General features: G+C 36.3%; 1 long non-coding RNA gene and 1 pseudogene across 1 annotated transcript; one reads left to right on the forward strand and one right to left on the reverse strand.

The window, feature by feature from the left end:
* The first annotated feature begins 1,917 nt into the window (after positions 1-1,917).
* Positions 1,918-6,243, forward strand: LOC138329021 (uncharacterized). Its single transcript, XR_011209391.1, has 3 exons — positions 1,918-2,079; positions 4,342-4,420; positions 4,790-6,243. It is a non-coding gene; the product is annotated as an uncharacterized lncRNA (long non-coding RNA).
* A 5,767-nt stretch (positions 6,244-12,010) lies between these two features.
* On the reverse strand, positions 12,011-22,831 carry LOC138329927 (voltage-dependent L-type calcium channel subunit beta-2-like; annotated as a pseudogene).
* Between the last annotated feature and the right edge of the window lie 640 nt (positions 22,832-23,471).

The raw sequence follows: 23,471 nt of genomic DNA on the forward strand, positions 1-23,471 counted from the left end.
TTGCTATCAAACAATGCAAGCTAGATCTGTGAGAGTTTATGCTATGGTAAGTTTAGCTGTTCTAAGTCGCTGCGTTTTTATCTGTTTATTTAGAGCAAAATCAACTTGTTACCAATAATGCATTTTTTTATTCATAAGTATAAATCATGTACATGGGTTTGGTGAGTTTTATTAGTTTACGTTCCAATAAAACAGCCAGGGTCATGTAATGGACGTTGCCAGGTTTATCGGTGGGGAAAAAACTGGAGTACCCCCCGGAGAAAACCGCCGCCAGCGATCAGTCAACTGTCCCCACATTATATTTCAAAACCCGAATCCCAGAGATGGAGGGATTGTAGTAATATATCAGGACAGCTTAACCACTCGGCCCACCGCTGGCCCCATGGAATGTAAATGTAATAAGACCATCAGAATTTATGTTTAACTACTTGTTAAAGGTGCGAACTCGCCCGTACGAAGGGTGTTATGGTATTCTTCTATTAAAACAGGAGTAAAATTATATTTTTAAATTTTTAATAACAAAAGTTTACTTGCCTCTTACATTTTTAGCATCATTTCAAAGTTTTGAGCCTTCTTTTTTTTATTTTACTTATATAAAGTAATTGATTGCATTCATGAAATCGGAAGTCGTATAGTTCTATTTCAACGTGTGCATTTTTTTAAACATGATACAGACAGATGTAATGAAGACAACGACAGAATTTTTTGTGCCCGGGTGACATTTTCGTCTAGCTGCAATGACTTGTTCTTATAGTCGATTTGATACATTCATTTTTTAAATGAGTATACTTCACTTTAAATTATAAATGTTCTGGATTAAACTATGATCACATTATCATTAAAATAAATTAGATTTTTACCCAACAACCAGAATTGGAAGGAAGGGCGACGTCATCTTCAGCGAAATATCACCCTGATGAAATCACTCAAGGGGAAGGCACAGGCAATTTACTGGAAACTTCAGGTCACCATTTTGGCAAAATGCAAATTCTTACTGGCAACGAAATGCTTTACGGTAACTAATAAAGGTTGGGACAGTGGAAAAAGAAAACCTACAAACAACATTCAAGAAGTACTGAAGAGAACATAAGGCTCGATCTTTGACAAATAAATAACTAATTTATTAATAATTTAAATAGTTTTTCAAGTGAAGTTGCTAGTCTGGGTTCGGATTATTCTTTGCTTAAATAGGTCCGTACTTTATTTAAATCTAATGTTGTAATTCAAAGGTAAAAGCATGTTAACCCATGATTTTCATTATCAAGTCTTTCAACACAATCCGACCCCGGAATTTGCAAACTTGCTTAACCACCACCCAATACAACAGATTATGTCTACAGGTATATTTTAAGTACTGTGTAATATTAGAAAAAAATTTCATAGGATAATATCTCAGTTTATTGGTAGTTCTTACTGGGACCTAACTCTTTGTTAGCATGCTCTTTTGGTTATATGCTACAATAAAGGCCATTTTGAATAAATAGGCATTCTCCGCGTTCAAATCTACTTAACCCCATAGTTTATTGAAAGCGTTTCAAAGAAAAAAATATAATTAGTAAACTGATACAATTGGTAACCATGGTTTACTTATTCACTCTGACAGCAACAGTGTGCTAACAAGGAGGTCACATAATTGCAAAACATGAGTACATGACGCACATTAATAAAATTATTAGTTATTGAAAGTTATTTCATACTAATTTCACTGTAACAATATGTCGCTTTAAACATTTGAATATCGACGATGTAACTTGATAATTTAGGCTCCCCAGAAGCATATTTGGGCATATAATATATATATATAAATATTGGAACGAATAATGTCATGAATTAAGGAATGAAACATAACGGTATTAAACTTTCCTAAAACTGGAGATCATTGGACGTCATTCTGAATGGGCTTTGTTTTTTGTCTTGTTTCAGAAAAGGGTGCCTGGAAGCAGGTTAATAAGAGTTCCTGTAAAGACGGCTATTTTCGATATCCGAATGGAAGGATCAGCTAGTTGCGTCTGATCTCATCCATGTGATTACTCAGAGGCAAAAGATATTTGGTTTGGAAATTTGGAGATATCAATTTAAGTAAGAACAAAGTATAATATGCATGTAGTCAATCCGCTAATGTGGCAACGATAAAATCATGTGCCACAACGATAAAAAACTGATATGTTGTTGTGTTTTAATGTTTGTTAGTGGAGGCAAAGCCAGAGTACCGGGAGAGAAAGTAGTTGACATTGCCCACATGGGATTCGAACCCTAATCCCAGAGGTTGTGGGCTTGTGGTAATATGTCGGGACATCTTAACCACTCAGCCACTCTGGCCATGTCCTTCATGTCCAAATATAAGTAATAAGTTTTGGGACTCAATTCAGAATGAACTGTCATCTGGATAATGATGTTTTTGACTGGGGATAACATGTTAAACCTTTGAGTTTTTAAGCAATGGGCACTATTTGTCATTTACGTCCCCTTATACTCTAAAATAGATTACGCTTTAGACATTACGGTACCAGTCCATTCCGGTTATCAAGTAAAGATTGCGGTAAACACACCAGTAAAGTGTATTGTCAATAAAACGAACAGTGCTGGGTATAGCTTCCAGGAGTTGCCCGACATAAGAGTCAACACATATCTGCTGTAAGTCGTCATTCTATGGAGAGAGGGTTTCATTGATGCAAGGCGACGAAAAATCAGCTTGGAATGTGGCGTACGCAAGGGAGATAACTCAGGCTAAGTTCTTAATTGTGAAAGTCAGCCGTAAAGGTTTGATCGTGGTCAAATATTACGTACTTTTTCATCGAATTTGAGATCTAGATATATGTGTTTTCAACATTTAGATTCGCAATATGAACACGTGTAAGGGATATGTGTTCAGCATAAAAACATGCAGTCTCAATTGCTATTCTGAGACCGTAAAATGTAAACTTGGTCACCAGTTAGTGTCTGCCAAAGCACAGGGGTACGCATGTATGTGTCATATAAATTAGTTGTTATGTATGTTATGTCCACAATGTCACTAGATTTTACTTCATAAATACAGCAAGCTCAGTTGAAGAAGTAATATTACTGACAGAAACATTTATTAGTATTGGAGACCTTTTTGTATGCACGTGTATAGTATGACTGTCGAGTGGCTGCTCGTATTATTTTTTTTTAGAAAAATGAAATAATGTATTATAAAAATCTGGTTAGCTTTTAATTATTATTGCCATTATTATATATGTGATATAACACGAAAACACAGATTTTACCAAAGACGCTATGATGCATACAAGGGCTCATGGGCCTTAACGGTCACCTGATATTTGCTAAAAATTTATTATGTCATTTACTAGTCAAACTAATTATTTTGTTCATGAAAAAAGGAACATATATCTAATAGGTCTACATACAAAGTTTCATTAAGATTGGTGCATTACAGTGGTTTACAAGGTTCAATAATTACAATGGCAAAAGGGCAATAACTCTGTAATTAAGTTAAGAGTCAAATCAAGCTGATTTTCAAAGTCGTCCGAGATCTTTCCGACGTTAGTCTCATATAAAGTCTAAATTATCGTACATTATGGAAATAAATTATTCTTAATATGTGACCAGATTTTTTATCTACAGATTGGCAAAGACTCGTATTAAGAAACGTACCCTGTATTTGATTTTATATATAAGGACGAATCTGAATGACCTAATGTTTAGTATGTTCACAACCCGTTGTTGAACCCATCCGTAGGTGTATAACATATATACATGTTGTTTTATCTGTCATTATATTGTATTTACACAGGTACGCATTTACCTTGTATCAGGTTGTACATGATTGTATTCAGTACGATGTTTGTTTTTTATCTCTCAAAAATATCAATCACACATCGGCATTTTAAAGCTGTGAGAGACGACACTGGGGGTCCAAAACACAAACATATCATTTCAAAATCGAGCACCCCATCGGTTCCAAGTATATTCAGATTAGTCTGACAGACATATACAATTTCGAAACCGCAACGTGTTGCACGCGAACTATAAACAAGGCGCGATAATTTCACAAATTTTCTTATTCTGTTTGCAATCGAGAATAAATTTGAGGGATAATTTGCCTACCGAAGTGTATTTTTGTATTTCCATTGAGTAAGATTGTAATTTTGGTGGCGGAGCAAAGGGAGGTAATTGGTCCTCATTACTTTGTTTGCAACTATTTTCTAAATTAATTTGTATATTTATCTTAATAACTCATTATCAATTTTTCGTTTTTTTTTGGTCAAAATTTCTCATTTCTGTCTTGATATTATATCACGAAGTGTTTGTATTTTGTGATACGTCATATGAATTGTAACTTATTTATTTTGTATTTAGAGCTGAAAAATAACGACAGGAATTTCTTATGGAAGAGTTTTAAACGGGACAAGTCAAAAAGGCTTTCGTTCACTGCCTGGTACGAACATGGAAAAGAATGTCCTTGCTGTTCAAGTGATATCACTAAGTATTGTATAAGTGCAATGCAATATTTTTTTTAACCAATATTCGATATATATAATATTCGAAGATCCACCTACACTTAAATATTACAGTTGCGCTCAAATGAAGTAATCGGAAAAGGAATACGAAAACAAAAATCCAGTGGCTAAAGTAATTAATTCTGTGTTAGTGAAACAAATACCAAGTTATTCGAAGTTTAAGTGAATAAAATATACATAATTGTCTTTGATTAATTAGTGAAAAATACTTAACTGTGATGATAAATTTATTGGCTTTCGTTATTGTTCTTTGGGTATTTTGCCAGTATCGATTGATTTTTTTACAGGTATGACTATACGTTCAGGGATGACTATATGACGTGCATATCTGTTAGCACATTAGCGACAGACATCTTCCGAAATTGGGTATATGGTCAATGCAATGATTTCTTCTTTATTTGTCTGAATACTACCGGAGTGGTCGAATCACCAATACTACAACGGCGTAAGTTTGATTAAAAATAAAGATTTCATGACATAAAAACCATAATTAAAAGAATACATGAAATCTAAACTACACAAAACGTTGTCCAATTAAACAGATAAACATGAAACCATTTTCTATACATTATACATGAACTGACTGAAATGAAAAGTTATTGATATGCTGATTGGCTAAGCTAAAACTTGAGTTTTAAGATTGTTTCACGATCCTGGGGCAATACATAATATGGAATGTTAGCTGTATTGAAATCTTCATTGTTTACCAGGTTACAATGAAACCAAGGATATCAATACCATGAAATTTGGCGGATACAATTATTCGTAAAGTTGAATTTTTGTAATAAATATTAACCCAGGATACGTCTATCGGAGCAATGATTCCAATGGTCCAAACCACGGCAGAAATCATTACGAATATTCCCTGTTATGCAGTTTGGCCTCCAGAGTAAACAAAATGTAAACTAACATGACTGGATGCTTAAAATTTGACGTTTACTAGCTTGTTTCAAGGGATCTAACGTTCAACACAACATTATAACATTGGTTTAGACGCATTGTATTAACTTCCAAATTTGTAAAAATCATTTATAAACTCAATATGGAAAACAGCATTCTATATACCTTGAACATCTACGTTCCAGCACATACATACCTGATACCCCTGGGTTGCACTTGGTGTCCCAAAATGTCTTGGACCGCCTCTTCCGTTGTCGACAAAACAGGAGAATACATACTTCATTATTTCGTGTGCGATAATCGTCCAGATTGCACGGACCATTCTGACGAGGACTCGTGTGCGCGGTCAAATCGTAAGTGTAGTATTTATTAAAAGTGTGCTTATTACAAAACATGTATTATTAAGTTTTAAAAAGTGCTACAAAATTCGACGAATCGACATAATGATATTTTTAACAACAGGAGCAGTTGAATTAGTATCCGTCTTCAGTAACAAAAAAGCAAATTCGTGGAATTTCCATCCCCCGCTTTCAGGACATATTGTAGGTAAACATTATTTAGGTTAGTTTAACCTTGGTTAAAACATGAAAAAAAAATGAACTGAAGTCTTATTCGGGAGTAAGACATTTAACTTTGTTACTAAGTTTGAAGAAAACCGGTGGATATTTATTACAGTAATTGTACGAAACTGGCAGAAAATGTTAATTAAGATCTGCCAAAAGTGGCAATCGAACTTGGCTAAGCCATTAAGGCATTTAGCTTTGTTACCAAGTTTTAACAATAAGTTTTAACATTTGTTAGTTATTACATAGATTGTAGTAAATTAAAGGACCATACCTCTGATAAAATAACATCCGCTGAAAGAGAGTGGATCGAACCTGGCCAGGCACGTAAGGCATTCAACCTTATTACCAAGTTTGAAAAAAATCGGTTAATATTTATTACAGTTATTGTATGGAAGTGGCAGAAACTAACCTTTTTTATTTTTGGTAAAGGACCATAAACTCCGCTAAATCATTAAAAGTCCGTTGAAAAGTCGTGATCGAACTTGGCCCTTAAGGCATTTAACCTTGCCACCAAGTTTAAAGAAAATCGGTTTACATTTCTAACAATTATTGCACGGAAAATGGCAGAAAATAGCGTTTTTAGTAATTCAAAGGGTCATAACTCATAAATAAGGTCAATCGACAGTCGCGATCGAACTTGGCCGAGCCCTTAAGGCATTTAACCTTGTCACCAAGTTTGAAGAAAATCGGTTTACATTTATTACAGTTATTGCACGGAATCGAAGTGTTACAGACGGACGGACGGACAGACGGACAAACCGAAATTAATATCCCGTGTTTCGGAGACAGCGGAGAGAAAAAACTTACTCTATCATACTGACGTGACTAATGGGATATAGACTTAGGTGTGGAGTATTGATATATTACACAGTGCTTTAGTTTGGCCAATGAGTGTTCCGAAAGACTGTTAACAAAAAGACTGAATGACTGGAAAATAATGCATTTGGTCAGAAATACAGACATATATTGTGCAGACAATAAAAGTAAAATAAATAAATTGTATATGCATTTGAATTGAATAAGATTTAAAGGTGTGTTCACATACAGTTTATTTGACGTAATTTCATGCTTGATATTGTAAAGTGTGAGCGAAAACCTGACGTCACATTGATATTTAAAACAGTCGCGCTACGTGCAGTTGCTATATTGATAAGTGGAAATGTATCCGTATTATATAATAATACAATCTATAACATACCCTGCTAGGTAGTAAAAATGATCGTTTTACTCATTCTAATCGTCATATTCTGGGCTATTAAAATTGTAATGTTCTTTTAGGTCAAAAGTCATTTGATATCGTGTGTACGTGTGTGTCAACTCAGGTTCGAGGGAGATTACGCTTGACTTTTGACTGCAAATTAAAACTCTAAACATAAAGTTTATATCAACAAGAAGAAATATAAGTTTACAAGAAAATGGACCCAACAAACAACAATGTGACACTACATGCTTTAATGTACATACACATAATGAATATATTTATAAAAGTAGACCCCGCCACCCCTTTCATACCCTTTCTCTAAAACCCTATCATACCGCGACAAACGTGCCCCTATCCGCGCCTTATGTATGTTCTACACACCTCTATTTCCTATTTGGAACTTAATCCTTCAGAACATCGCACAGAAAGGGTTAGGCTTATTTATTTTTTAAAGTTCTGTAATGAGTTTTACGGATTTATTCGACACAATTTCGGGGCTTTCCGTGTAATTGCATGTATAGTCAGTAACAATACACGGCACGCCACGACCGATAAAAAAGACGGAACAAAACACAGATACTAGATACAATGACCAAATATGCATGACATGTACTCGTGGACAAGATATGCATGTTTAATAGTTCAACTAACACAGGGCCATGGAACAACATATTTCTTATAAAACACAACCGCTTCATTATATTATCTAATCGTGCGCAGTTTTGGAAATAAACAAACCTGGTGAACCTTAAGTAAATTTTAAAAGTATACGAACAGTCCATCTCACCGGGGAATTTTGAGAATTATGTCATACATATCTGCTTCTCATACTCAAACATATCCATCATAGAAATATAACACAAAAATCTCAAATCATGGATAAATAATATATGTGGTAATGCAATTTCCCAGTAAACACAAATATGCCTGTAGCTTTAAATCTCAAAAAAGGTGAACCAATTTGCGTAATATAGGGTGCCCTCTTTGTATGCCGGACACAATCTAAAACGTGGCGGCCCACAGAGTACGAGACTCTGTTTCTCGTTAAACAGTACGAGAATTGCAGGTCGCTGAATACAGGAAATATCACCATTACATCGGACTTGATTTATTCCCATCATAATAACTACTCGAACAGACACACTTGAGGCAAGTATTGGAAGATCTACATTATAATATCATAAAATATTCATGCAGGCAAAATGGAAATGGATCAGCCAAACCGGTGCTCTTGTACAAGGGACGATCATCATTTAGTTGATTTTCACACAATGGCTTGCATTGACGTCTTGGTGGGATGAAAGGAAGAAGAAAAGTTAAATAAAATGTAAAACTGATCTGAAAACATCTTAACTTTTCAGACATTAAAAATCAAATACTTTTTTAGGACCGGGTAATAAATTTAACATTAATACCTTATTGTTCAATAGCTATATTTAAAATATTTTGCTAAAACCCCTATACCTATACCCCTGGGTACAGAAGTCATGTTTGCAAATTATTTGTACCATGTGGACATGAGTCTTATTTACAAACACCAAAGTGTCTACAAGAGACACTGATCTTGTTTTGTCCTAGGGAGGGGGGGGGGGGGGGGGGGGGGGGGGGGGGGGGGGGGGGGGGGGGGGGGGGGGTGGGGGGGGGGGGGGGGGGGGGGGGGGGGGGGGGGGGGGGGGGGGGGGGGGGGGGGGGGGGGGGGGGGGGTGTAGAGATTTCCCCCAACCGAATATCTGCCCCTGGGAGGACAGCCTGTGATCACAGATTCTTTCCCCAGAGTCGTGAGCATTTTCAACACCCCCTTGGAACAGGAGTTAATTATATCTGCAGCAGGGTATTCCATAACAAGTGTAACAGGCAGAAAACATTTGAACATTTATGTATAATTTTGTCCTAGTGATGTCAATATTGGGTCCAATATAAGAAATACAAATATTGTATGTTTTACTACCTTACTTTAAAGTCTTTGGGCAGAAACTACAACTTGCACTAAAAATGGCTGCCCGTATAAAAAAAAAATTGTAACGGAAGACCCACGTTCCATTGAGATGTTCGTGTTCAGAAATGGTTTGCTAGTCTAGTCTAGAGAAAGTTTAAATGTGTTGATTGGTGACAAGATCTGTGAAATTGTCTAGAAAATGAATGTATATCTATCATTGAAGTAAATACACAGGGGTAACACCTATTGGACAGAGCAAACATGCAACTTATTTTTGATTCTCTCATTTAATATCTTAATCATAACATGAAAAAAGTGTCTTCGAATATAACATTCATTGGAAAGGAGGGGTTAGGGTTATTATTGTGCGCAAGTTTGAAAAGATAAGAAATGTCAACTTATTCACACACCTGAAATTTCATATTGAACTGTTCCCAACTTTGAATAAGAAGAGTTCAAATGGATTGAGGGGTGGATGAGTTTAAATAATGATAAGACTTAACAAAACCAGTTCATATTGGTAAAAACAAGGATGATAGCTTTATACCAATATATAGTACTGCACAATTCACATTCACTTACCGACATATTTACATTTGCTAATTTCAAAGCAAAACCTTACGTGGAAAAAAAGAGAAAAAGTCTATCTTAAAACTATCCCTGTGTTTTGCTTTTCATAGATGATATATTGGGAATTGCATTTGACATTTTGACTAAATGCTTTTGACAATAAAGCTAACCTTGATCGACTAAGCATTTATGAAAATATGGACATTGTTATGATAGAAACACAAATCAATTCCTTTAAAAATGCAAGAATCACTAAATTCAAGTCAATAATTCTGTGAAATATCCTGGCTAAATCATAAAGTGTAGTGACAATAACACTAAAAAATGAAGTGGGTTTTTCTTTTCGAAAAAGGGGAATAAAGAGCTAAAATGAACGTGTGATGAACTAGAATATAGATCTGTCGATAAGACTGACTTGGAGAGGCACATTACCGTGGTAACAACACTGTACAAAGGACACGTTTGATTTGTATCTTTATTGTTCTGGGCGAGATGATTGGGGTTATAGTCTTATAAAATATATACATCTTGTATAATGATGACAATAACATCTTAGAAGTCAATGAATGCCCCAATTGATAAGTAAAAATAATGCTTTCAGATGCCAGCATGAAATTATGAAAATTGACCATGAAAATATTTTCATACTATATTGCTTCCGTTGAATGCTTCTTCAACGACAAACTCAGGAATCGGAAAGTCCACAATAATCTGATGTAAGGTGAAACATCTTAAGATTCTAGTGTCTGTTGAACACTTGGAGGATTATAATGGGTTTAGTCGTTTGGAGACAATAAGAGCGGTTCCAATCAGGATCAATTGCTTTGTTCAAACATTCTAGAAAACAAACTAATTCAATCCGTCTACAATTCCATTGGGGGTAAGGTTAACTTGAATACAGGTAATAGGGTCAAATATTTATAAAGACAACCAATTCAATCCCATAGCGATTTGACTTGGGGTTCAAATAATTAGTAGAAACAGTTAGACTTCATATGAATGTAAGAAACCTTACAAAGAAAATGAAGGACAAAAAGAAATATGTATTAATCCTTAAAGACAGAGTCAATGATGAGCAACAAGATTCCGCGGGCCGACTGCCCTAGGAGAGAGAGATTTCACGAGTGATTCATACATTCATCAAACAAAAAGTAATGGTTTTGAGTGGCATTTCAATGAGATTTCTGGAGAGGCAATTTAGAAAAACAGTTTTCTAGAATGTTTAAGGTAACAATTTCAGAGATTGTCTTCATGACTTTTCTTTTTGTAGAAGTTTAGTGGTCTAATAAATTGCAAGAGAATAAAAAAAGGTAAGAATGGCGTTGATAGAGGTGAACTGCTCTGAAGGGTATTAAAAGTCGGTATTTAATATTATAATGAATATTTGATAAAAAAAAAGTCAACAGAATAATAATTTTGGGTGGTGTTCGGAGAAGACAAATGCTTTAAGAGGTTCTTGTAGGGGCGTCGTCGAGGAGATAAAACAAACAACAACAATCTTGTTGAGCAATAGCACAATGGCTCAGCCCATTTCACAACAGAGGTCAATCATCATGTATGAACAATCGTATAGCACATTTACACAGAGTAATCATTGATACAAAGGGAATGATGCACGAGGACGATCACCGCACGGTAAAACAGAGTACACACAACCCAAAGTCTCAGAAGGCAAGTGCCATCGATGCTTCGCCTTACAATGATTAATAGTTCACTAATGCTTTCTATGGGTATAGTTTTGTTCTTAGTTTATCAAAATAAGGAATATTGTCGGATAGAGAGAAGAATCCATTTTTAAACATTTTTTCAGTATATTTGGTAATTTATAAAGGCGAGTAATAGGTTAGCAATTAATCAGTTGGATTATAATAAAAATTGCTTAAAATGACATGAGGGTTTATCCTCCTACATTTTAGACAATCCTCAGCCATAAAAAAAAAAAAGAAAGGTTAAAGAAGAAAAACATTTGATTTTCATTTTTTTCCAGTCACACAAATGATGATGATCCATCACGACATACATCACATCTTTCCATCAGTTAAACCCTTAATGTTTGGACAACTTTAGAAAACAAAAACTTTCAACTGAAAATAAGTTGTAGGGGTCAAAAGATTGTAAGTCATGATTCACAAAATTGTTTTCATCGTCATCACCAATTGCACTAGTATTTTGTAATTGATTTTATCGTTTCAATTAATTATACTACATTCAGGGATGTAAATCGAAAAGAAAAAACAAAACAAAAATAACCACACAATTTGTTTAGTAGTGGCTGAACGCAATCCCTCTGACAGTGCTTGACCCCATGTGAACTACTTATTGACCCCTGTTTGAACTATATATCAATACTGGCTTGTTTAATTTGTTGTGGATAACTGGATGGTTTCTAGGAGTAGAGCCATATTTACTGTCTATTGTGTCACGTTCCCGACCGTATGGGACGAGACCCATGATCTCCTCGTCAGAGGTTGATCATAACCACGTGTCTCCGGTCACCGTGACCCATACATAGTCCCTTCGTCTATCAGCCTTTTCATAACCACTATCGCGATCATAGTCAGCAGATCCGTGATCCTTCATGATCATTGATGAAGCTTGTTCATGTGACGGGCTGACACCATGATGTGAGAATGTCTATTCACGCCCTCCACCGTGATCATACCGAATCATGATGACCTCCACGCGGGTGTCGGTCTGGCGAATCCCTGCGGTCCATACTGTGTGGCCTGTTAGTCCATGTGAGCCGGCAGTGTGTTGTGACGTGACAGTGGGTTGGTAGGGCGATGGAGGACCTAGTGTCCGTAGTTGCCGTGGCGACTGAGGCGTGTTTGTTGAAGGATGGTTGCCCTAATCAATAACCTTCTAGATATTCGAGCCAAATGTTCACATTCAGCATCCTCCATGTTTGGTTCTCATCCAATACAACATCAAACATTTCCTGAACAACAGTTGTTAGCATTGGTTATCGGAGTATCAATACGATGGGAGATAGATACGTAGGAGATATTCACGGATTTTTAGGGCAAAGAGAAATGCGAAAATAATTAAAAAGATAAAACATACACAAAAAACTTGAGAATTTTATCCAAATTTTGTATAAGTCTCACACAAACATCTCAGTGAATTGCTTTTGCATTATGGCCCATACATTTCAGTGAATTGCTGTGTATTTGGCCAGACATTTTTCAGTGAATTGCCTGGATATTTGGCCAAACATTTCAGTGAATTGTGGGCCAAACATTTCAGTGAATTGCTGTGTATTTGGCCAAACGATATTTCAGAGAATTGCTGTTGTATTTGGCAAAATTTTCAGTGAATTGCTGTGTATTTGGCCAAACGCAATTCGGTGAATTGTTGTCGCCAAACATTTCAGTGAACTGCTGTGGTATTTGAACTACATTTCAATACTTGCTGTGTATTTAGGCCAAACATTTGTTGTGAATTAACTGGTGTAGTTTTCTAAACATTTCGAGTGAATTGTAACTCCTGTCTATTTGGCCAACGTTTCAGTGAACTGCTGTGTATTTGGCCGAAACATTTCAGTGACTGCTGTATAGTGATCAAACCAATTTGTCTGAATTGATGGTATTTGGCGCCAAACAGTGAATTGTGCCGAAACATTTAGTAACTGCTGAGTATATTCAGCCTTTTCATAAACCAATTGCTTGTGATCATGGTCAAGACAGATCCGATGATGCCATTGTTATGGTTCAATTTAAGCTTGAGTCATGTGCGTAACTTTACTCAGTGATCGTGAGAATAGCTATATATCCTCTCATTATGTAACTATTTCTGATCATCCTCAATTTCATGATGACCTCAATGTAGAAAGGTGTCGACCTGGCGGAAGAAATCATTGACAATCCATACTGTGTTTGCATGGTTTAAGGCAGATTTTTAGTCATGTTAAAATTGAATTACTACTTTGTGAATTTGATGTCCATAGTTCAGACTATAACACAGCTGAAGGACCCTGTTGCGTTTTTCGCATTGTGGTGACTGTGAGGCGTGTTTTCGGAGCAGAAGTTGCACCTATACCTTGGATAGAAACGGCCAAAATGGGACGTGATTCAAGGCACCCTCTAGTGATCGAACAAATCCATTGACAGACATCTAAACTTCCCTATCAACAGTTGCTAATTAGAATTGGTTAAAGGGACCAATGGGAGATTAAAAAATTGGCATGCATATTTTTAGGAAAAGAAATCTAAAATATTTAGTTGGTATACTGTGATATGCACAAAAGCCATGTACTTGAAATTTGAGAATTTGCAATATCGCCAAAATCAGTTCCTTGTTGCATTTTGAAATCGGACCAGTCTTGAGAATGCTGTTTTTCGGCGGGGGGTAAGATTTCAGTACAACATTTGCTCCCCAAACATTTTTGTTAACCGGAATAGGAAATTTCGTGAAATTGTGTGTATTTGGAAACATGTTTCATCTAGAATTCAAGTGCTCTAGTACCAAACATTATGTGATATGCTCTGTGTAAAAATTTATGCAAATTGTTTAAAGCATGATTCAGAAACGCAGGTGTGGGGTACAGGCAACATGTTTCACCATGCTGTGTGTAATGGCATCAAACGATTTGGAATTTGTCAATGCAAATATCAGTCAAAATTACAATGTTGTTGTTATTTGGCCAAACATTTCTTGAAAAATATGTTTCAGGCCCAAAGGAATGATAGAACTTGCTGTGTTTATGGTACATTTTTGGAATTGTGGTGTGTATGTAACAAACTCAATGAATTGTTGCTGTGTATTTGGCCAAATGTTTTTAATGAATTATGATGATATGAAAATATGTCTGGTATCATATGTAAGGCTCTAGGATATTACTGTAAAAAATTTGTAGTGATTTGTTCATGTACATGTAGAAAATGAACCTTTAAATGCTCAGTGAACGCTGATTATGTTTCAGTAAACTTGGGAAACTGGTTCAGTGAAATATCTGGGACCAGCAACTAAACATTTACTGTGTATTACATCGTGACTATTTCTGATCTAAAACTTGAAAAAACGAAATCGCAGTACAATTGGACCAACAGATTATAAATACATACATCATTGTCTCAAATGATTGCAATGTTTTATCTTAATCTTGATGCAAATTGTTCTTTTGAGCAAACAAAAATTACAGTTTGCAAGGTACAAACAAAACTTATTTGACATTCAATTAGTACTTACCCAGCGCGTCTTTGGTCTCGAAACTGACCTATTCGGTTCATTTCTTGACCTGGCTAATTTTGTTCAGTTATCTGCTGCCACAACTTGAACATTCAAATGAAAGGCTCTGGGATTTCATGTCGAGATTTGATTAAAACTGTGAAGTTTATTTACAACCTAATTCATGAAAATAGCACAGGTAATACAACATCTACATTCAAGATACTTAGTAGGAATACTTTTTGCTGCATTTACTGTTCAAAAACCTCGATGATTTCGCTGGTTCCTTAGAACAAACGAAATTCCACTGATATTCCCTTCTAGTAATTACAAGATATTTACCTAGCTCTAGATATTACATCTATAAATATGCAAATTACTAAAAGACTCATAAACACAACCTGAACAAAAAGTATGATTCCCCTAGAAACTTTTAAGTTTGTAAATATCTGTAGATGTATTTGTTCATTGCACTCATTGTTTTATGGAACTAAAATTGTGTATAAAATATACATGGGTGACATGACTTCCATGTGTTGACAACAATTGACATAACAAAATTGACTCTCATGGACAATTTAGTTCATGGCCGACTTACTAAAAACCGCTAACTATTAATTTGGTCGAAAAAAATTTGACTGCCATATACGAGGTCAAACCTTCGATCGATTCGAACTCCGATGTCAAATTCCTCGCTGTGAGTTAGAACTTTTTTGTCATGGACCCTAATTACTGTCACTATATGTGATCATTACTATCTAACCATGTATGTGTGTTTCGAAGAAAAATTAGATTGATCAGAGTTTCTATATGTTATCAAGTCGTACTTTGGGTCAATGGACCATCTGTTATATAACATTTTGTAACTACTGACACCTACAGATTCGAATAAATCGCAATACCATGTAGAACATGCGTTTTCGTAGATCCACAATGATGTGCTGACCTAGATTCGAATAAAAATTTCTGACAGATCATGTTCGCCGTCCTGTCAACCTAGCTGTCTCGCGACCTTAGGGAATTATGCAGCTTGTGTTGAATCTTGCTGTGATCATCAAATACATTCAAATATCTGAGTCAGGCGATACCCCGTACGTGCTTTGTGTTTATACCACTGTGTCTATTGGTTCCGTACACAAAGAAATTCGCTTTAGTTACCGTCGTTTTTGATGTCGATCTGCTTCGCCATTGGTTATTCAGTTTGTAGATAGATTTACAGGAACGGTAAAATAGGAGCCACATTATTCGTCGACGCATACTTAAAAATTACATGCATGTACAAACTTATGGCATGATACTGGATAAATTACATCATGTCTAGAATCGAAATATTTTGTATGTGTAGGCGCTTTCGGTTGCTTCTTGTCCTTTTCGTTTTAACACACCCGTGTTTTTAGTGCATAGCGCTTGATCCGTATATATTAACCACGCGAGATTCACTTTTAGTAAATACGACTAATGTTATTAGTTATCCGCTATGGAACACACGTGAAATTTGTCTACCAATTGCACTCTATGTTCTTGCTAAATAGATTGTACTAACGATAAAACATGATTAATTTATCATGAACTTATTTTTCCAATACAATGATTTCCGTTAACGGAACGTGAGATGAACATGTGTCAAATGTTTCATGTGTGACAAAAACAAACATTGTCTAATTTGGACCATAATTTAACGAATACAATAATTCCGGAAGTTAATGACTTCCCGATAAACTAATACATAGCGGAAAAATAAATTTGCACTGTTCCCAAGTTTCATAAAGTTGTCAAAGTTTGTCAAATTTGCAATAAATGCCTTAGTTTTTGTACATTTTGGATTTGGCTACCAATGGGAATCAGTGTTTCAACTGAATCATGACATGAAAGAGAAAAAAAAGATTCAATGCAATAACATTCATCATGAATAAACTATAGTCGATTTTAAAAGTTGATGGATTTATAGGGGTCAAGACTGCTAAATTTTGTAGAGTATTTTATATTATGACATGTACTTTTCGCTAATTTCACTCATTCACCCCTCAACCTTTCATTATGCGAACTGATTTAGTCTTTGATTAAGAAGGAGTTTTAAATGTGTGTCTCAGGGGGTGAGTCGAAGGAGGTAAAATTAGGGTTTTTTGACATTTGTCTGGTATTATACTACCTTTGGGTGGTTTGCAATTTTGACATAAACAATAAACAGGAGCTAGAGACGTCTTGGTGAGTTTGAGGAAGGATGGTTTTATGAGTGTCGCTCAGTTCCTGCACAACCAGTTGAAGTGACCGCGCCAGGTCAAATATACGCTCTATTTCGGAAATACTGACACCTCACCTGTAGTTCACGGAAAAGAGAATCATATTGTATAATTATATATCAACTTCACAGAGGACCTTCCAGGCGGATTGATTTCTGTATATCTATTCTCAAGCAAAGCTCAAGTGACCATGAATTTGTTAATGTTTTACTGTAGCAGTAGTGTGAAGGTCATTCTTCTTTTGTTATAACTGTGTCAGTTTAAATGTGATGAGAAAGTATGAGAGAGATGGTTTCTGATTGGCTTAAGAAATCCCAATGTATGGTAGTTGTTGAGGTCATCTGAAAATGACCTCTTACTGGGATTTTCAAGAATGTGTATACTGTAACTCAACTTATTTAAGCGGGGCGATTAGAATTCGTGAAAATAAGTAGTCATAAGTAATAAGTAATGTGGGTAAAAAATTCAACTAGAACACAGATAAATTGTTTAACATTCAAATTGGACGACAAAAGCTACTTTTTACTTACTGATACCAGGAGTTTTTGGTGAGAGCATCCGGTTGCCTGGCTTATTATAAGGGTGGCGCTTAGCTAATGATATATCTGCAGCAACCTGTGTAATTATAATTCTGAAACAAACAGAACATCTATGTTAGTCATGTACTGACAATCAAAATACATAAATATGAATGAAAACATTATCAGATTTGTCGGATTTTTTCCCCTTTAAGTGTGTTTATTTTATTCTACGCGAGCCACTGTAGCCAGGAAATTAAATAAGTGACGTTTCACCTCAAGCTCTTCACCTCACACTTCCAAGTTTGAATCTAAATTGTCATGGTTTGACGTTTTTTTTGTTTTTTTTTCCCACCGAGATACATCGGGGTTTTCTCAACCACCAAAACCTTTGCCTTGTTTATTTATTTTACAATGATTTTCTCTAACTTCTAAATAGACATAAAACAAGAATAAAATTCTAACAAGACAGAATGGGCTGAAGAGATGGATTACCTCCCTTAGTCATAAGTACAACCTCATATTCTTGAAACATTAGATTTATATACCAAACAAGGAAATTATTTGATATTGTAACGTCTTCTTAAATCCTGAATACAGATATTCCAACACTTTAATTGTTATCAATAAACTTTAAATTTTTGCTTGGAAAAAGAAGTTGACCTTTAGTGCCATAAATTGAGATATTTTGGAAGTGGTCATTCTAACTAGAACACTGACACGTCAGAAAGGGCCCCGCTATGTGTCTGACGTGCCAAGATGACTGATTTGCAGCCTTTTTTATTCTAATCATATCATGTAGCCATTTTGATTCAAATCATATTGACTTTAATTAATATATTAAGCAATGAATAATTTTATTTATTATGTCATAACAAATTGTTAATAAGTCCAAAAATGGAAAATGTGTCCACAACCTTTGATGCAGTGACCCCATGATCTTACCTTTGGTCAGTCAAAACTTTGGTGAGTTGACTTCTTGTTTAATTCTGAACAACTCTGCTTCATTATAAATGTTGTAGCAAAATGTTCATGAGAAAATAATTTTTTAAATTTGACCTTGACCTTTGACTTAGTAACCTTGGCCCATGACCTTACCTTTGGACAGTCAACTCCTTGTTTAATTCTGAACAACTTTGCATCATAATGTTATAACAAAATGTTTATCAGTTAAGAGCAACAACATTGTGATTTTTTTAAATGTTAAAATCCAAGATGGCAGATTTTTTAATTTAATTTCAGCCTGAAAAATTACCAAGCAGATCTAGGATGGATGGGGAATCATCAATGTAAAATATGGGAAAATTACTCCACTCCCTTCCATCATTAATGTGCAAAAGAAAAAAAATAGGACAGAACGGACGGACGGACAGACAGACGGACAAACCTGATTACTATAGGGCACCCGCATCTCGATGCGGGGCCCTAATTTAGGCTTATTTGCGTTTGGCTTGAAAGTGCCAAATTAAAACACACCAAATATTAAACAACCACATTTAGGTACCCCCATAAAAAAACGCGAAAATATCCTGACACCAATATATCCCAATTCTCAGTATTTAAATCTTTTTTTTCTCTCACAAAAATCCATTTAACATATGAGCGGACTAGCACCACCAGGTAATTCAGACTTACCCTTCCCTTCAAAATCGTGTTTTGAGGAAGTCAAACAGAGCTTTCTGCATCATATCAGTTACATCATATCCTTTTAGTGAGGGCCCTATCAACACCACAGGTCTCATGGAAGGCACTACTTCATAGGGCGGGATACTCTCAGACTGAAACCAGAACATTTTAGGGTGAATTAATCCCCAGTCTTCGACTGAAATGATAAATAGGGGGGGGATACTCTCAGAATGAAACGAGAAAATTTTAAGGTGATTTAAAACCCCAGTCTTAGACTGAAACTGTGAAGATAGGGTGGGATACTCTCAGACTGAAACGAGAAAATTTTAAGGTGATTTAAACCCAGTCTTAGACTGAAACTGTAAAGATAGGGTGGGATTCTCTAGACTGAAACAGTAAAATCATAGGGTGGGATACTCTCAGACTGAAACGGTAACGTCATAGGGTGGGATACCTCTCAGACTGAAACGAGAAAATTTTAGGGTGAATTAACCCAGTCTTAGACTGAAACGGTAAAGATAGGGGTGGGATACTCATGACTGAAACAGTAAAATCATAGGGTGGGATTACTCTCAGACTGAAAAGATAAAATAAGGCGGGATACTCTCAAGTTTGAAACTAAAGAAATAAGGACAGATATTCTCAGACTGAAATGGTAATATTGTATCATATCATCTAAGATATCATCAACCTTTAAACACAAGAGCCTGTTCACCAAGTGAAAACCAAGATCGCATATTTACCACATAAATTGTGTCTATACAATCACAAGGAAATTATCAACAAGTACGTAAACTAATTTTGCTTTGTCCAGACCACTGTGGGAATAGCTAAATTACTGATAGTTAGGCTTATTATTCGTATGCAATCAAATATCAATACATTTACAACAATAGGATCAGAGCACAAGGTCCCATAACACACATATAATTGTACTAAGTTGTCTCCCCTGGACCACAGAAGTATTCAAAGGGATATTTTAAGCATATACAATGGCTCATCAACAGTAACAATTAGCTCCCCCCTGGGATTACAACATGGACTGCCTGTTTCATTGATCGGGACTATCCCACTTCTGCTGAAGGGTAGGAAAAGTTGCAGATATTAAACACCATGATGACCATAAAAACTACCTAAGCCATTTGTGTACTTATAAAGTAGTATATAGGGCAGTAGTTACTACTGTATGAAGTCAACCTAGAATATAAAGCAATTGTCTGGGTCGGGAAACACAGGAGTAACTGTTTATAAGCATTTGTTTAGAACGAAAATATGACCTGCAGCCACACTGACACGACGTAAAGAAATTATCTCCATTGAATTTTTTAGTTGTAAACAAAATACTGCTGAAGCTTAGGGATTGATATTCACTTAGTATTCCTTTTTGGTCTTTATGCTAAAATAACATTTAACTTTTTATACGACTGTGACGACTCTTTGTTAACCAATATTGTACTCAGTTGATATACTGCAGCAGTCGATTTCTTGTGGCAAATGACCTTTATAAAGCTGTTTAAAGAACATTAAACCAAATCACTAAAAAACATAGTGGTGTTAAAACTCAGTTTCAAGAAATCTTAATGAATGCCATGTTTGGAGCATTTCAGGGAAAATTTCAACAGAACCAAATTAGTTATCCTTTCAAGTATAGAGACAGGGTGTCTTTTGGGAGGCCGTAGTATTGTTTTCCTAAGATGATGTAGAATGAGAATTTTTCAGGCCATGGTAGCCATGTGGATGTCCTGAAATTACCACTAATCCTTATACCTCTGGGTCCGAGTTCAAACCATACTGGGGACAATTAACAGGTACTGATCATAGGCCAGATGTATTTTCTATGGACATTCAATATCTGCCCTAGGCGTGAACTAAAAACTGTTATCAGAGTGGGACGAGTATAACCCCCCGTTGCACAAATTTGGTAATAAAACTCTATTAATAGAGAACAATTTCAGAACCACATATATAATTTACTCAACTCCCCTTTATGTCAAGGCTCTGCGTACAAATTTGATCAAACTCTGAGTATTATATTAGGAGGAGCCCAGACAAAGTTGTGTCTACAGAACAAACAGACAGACCGACAGCCTGATTCCAGTATAACACCCACCCCTAAGGATATATGATTCACCTACCTTTTTTAAAGAAAGGTTTTTTCTTTTCCTTGTGACGGAGGTGTGACACTGCTCTTGCCCAATCTTAGAGTTGCCGACACTGTCACTGTCTTCACCCATCGTACTTTCAATACCATTCTCCACATCTACAACCAACACCATTACAAGTAGAAACAAACCCCAGTCATGTTCACGATTGACAAACAGTAAACTCCTGATCATCCTTAACCTAGAAATGTATGTAAGACATAATTATCAGGACTCAAAATGAGACAGAAAAGACAGAGTATTTTTTCCACCAATATACCTGGAGAGGAGGATATGACCTTGACTTTACTTGGAGTGGATATGACCTTGACCTTACCTGAGCGGATATGACCTTGACTTTACCTCGTGTGGATATGACCTTGACCTTACCTGGAGTGGATATGACCTTGACTTTACCTCGAGTGATTATGACGACCTTACCTGGAGAGGATATGACCTTAACCTTATCTGGTGAGGGTAATATAACATGACCTTGACTTTACCTGGAGTGGATTTGACCTAGACCTTATCCGGAATGGATATGACCTTGACCTTACCTGATATAAATATGACTTGACCTTACCTGGTGTGGGAGGTGTAGAGCCACGGGAGTTAGAGGAGGGGTTTGTACCGGTGCCGCCTGTCCCCAAACAAACTCTCTATATTGGAAGATGAGGGTGGTTTACTGCAGAGATGAAAATGAAAAATTATGAAACAAGAGGCCCAAAGGGCCTTACCGGTCATCTGACTACCTTGGCAATGGTAAATTTAATTTCATATGGTGTCACTTTGTCAGGGACAATGTCAGGATCATTTTCAATTTCTTTCAACAAATTTTCTTTCAAACAAGAGGCCAAAGGGCCTTAACATGTAGGAAGTTAATTAGATATAGTGCCATGGTAGCCATCTTCGATTTGGGATCAACCAGAGATGTAACAACACTTTGTCGGGACGATGTCAGGATCATTTCATGCAAGTTTCAGCCAAATCGCACTGGTAGAACTTGAGAAGAAGTTCAAAATGTGTTTTAAAGATGGCGGCTGTGGCAGCCATCTTGGTTTTCGGATTGACCCGATAAATAACAACACTTTGTCGGGACCATGTCAGGATCATTTCATGCAAGTTTCAGCCAAATCAAACTGGTAGAACTTGAGAAGAAGTTCAAAATGTGTTTTCAAGATGACGGCTTTGGCGGCCATCTTGGATTACGGATCAGCCCAAAAAATAAAAACACTTTGTCAGGACCATGTCAGGATCATTTCATGCAAGTTTCAGCCAAATCGCACAGGTAGAACTTGAGAAGAAGTTCAAAATGTATTTTCAAGATGGCGGCTGTGGCGGCCATCTTGGATTTCGGATCGACCCGAAAAATAACAACACTTTGTCGGGACCATATCAGGATCATTTCATGCAAGTTTCAGCCAAATCGCACCGGTAGAACTTGAGAAGAAGTTCAAAATGTGTTTTCAAGATGGCGGCTTTGGCGGCCATCTTGGATTACGGATCGACCCGAAAAAATAACAACACTTTGTCGGGACCATGTCAGGATCATTTCATGCAAGTTTCAGCCAAATCGCACAGGTAGAACTTGAGAAGAAGTTCAAAATGTATTTTCAAGATGGCGGCTGTGGCGGCCATCTTGGATTTCGGATCGACCCGAAAAATAACAACACTTTGTCGGGACCATGTCAGGATCATTTCATGCAAAATTCAGCCAAATCGCACCAGTAGAACTTGAGAAGAAGTTCAAAATGTGCTTTCAAGATGGCGGCTTTGGCGGCCATCTTGGATTTCGGATTGACCCGAAAAATAACAACACTTTGTCGGAACCATGTCAGGATCATTTCATGCAAGTTTCAGCCAAATCGCACTGGTAGAACTTGAGAAGAAGTTCAAAATGTGTTTTCAAGATGGCGGCTGTGGCGGCCATCTTGGATTTCAGATCTACCCGAAAAGTAACAACACTTTGTCGGGACCATGTCAGGATCATTTCATGCAAGTTTCAGCCAAACTGCACCGGTAGAACTTGAGAAGAAGTTCAAAATGTGTTTTCAAGATGGCGGCTGTGGCAGCCATCTTGAATTTCGGATTGACCCAAAAAATAA

The sequence above is a fragment of the Argopecten irradians genome, chromosome 8, assembly GCF_041381155.1.
Source record: "Argopecten irradians isolate NY chromosome 8, Ai_NY, whole genome shotgun sequence".
Lineage (NCBI taxonomy): Eukaryota > Metazoa > Mollusca > Bivalvia > Pectinida > Pectinidae > Argopecten > Argopecten irradians.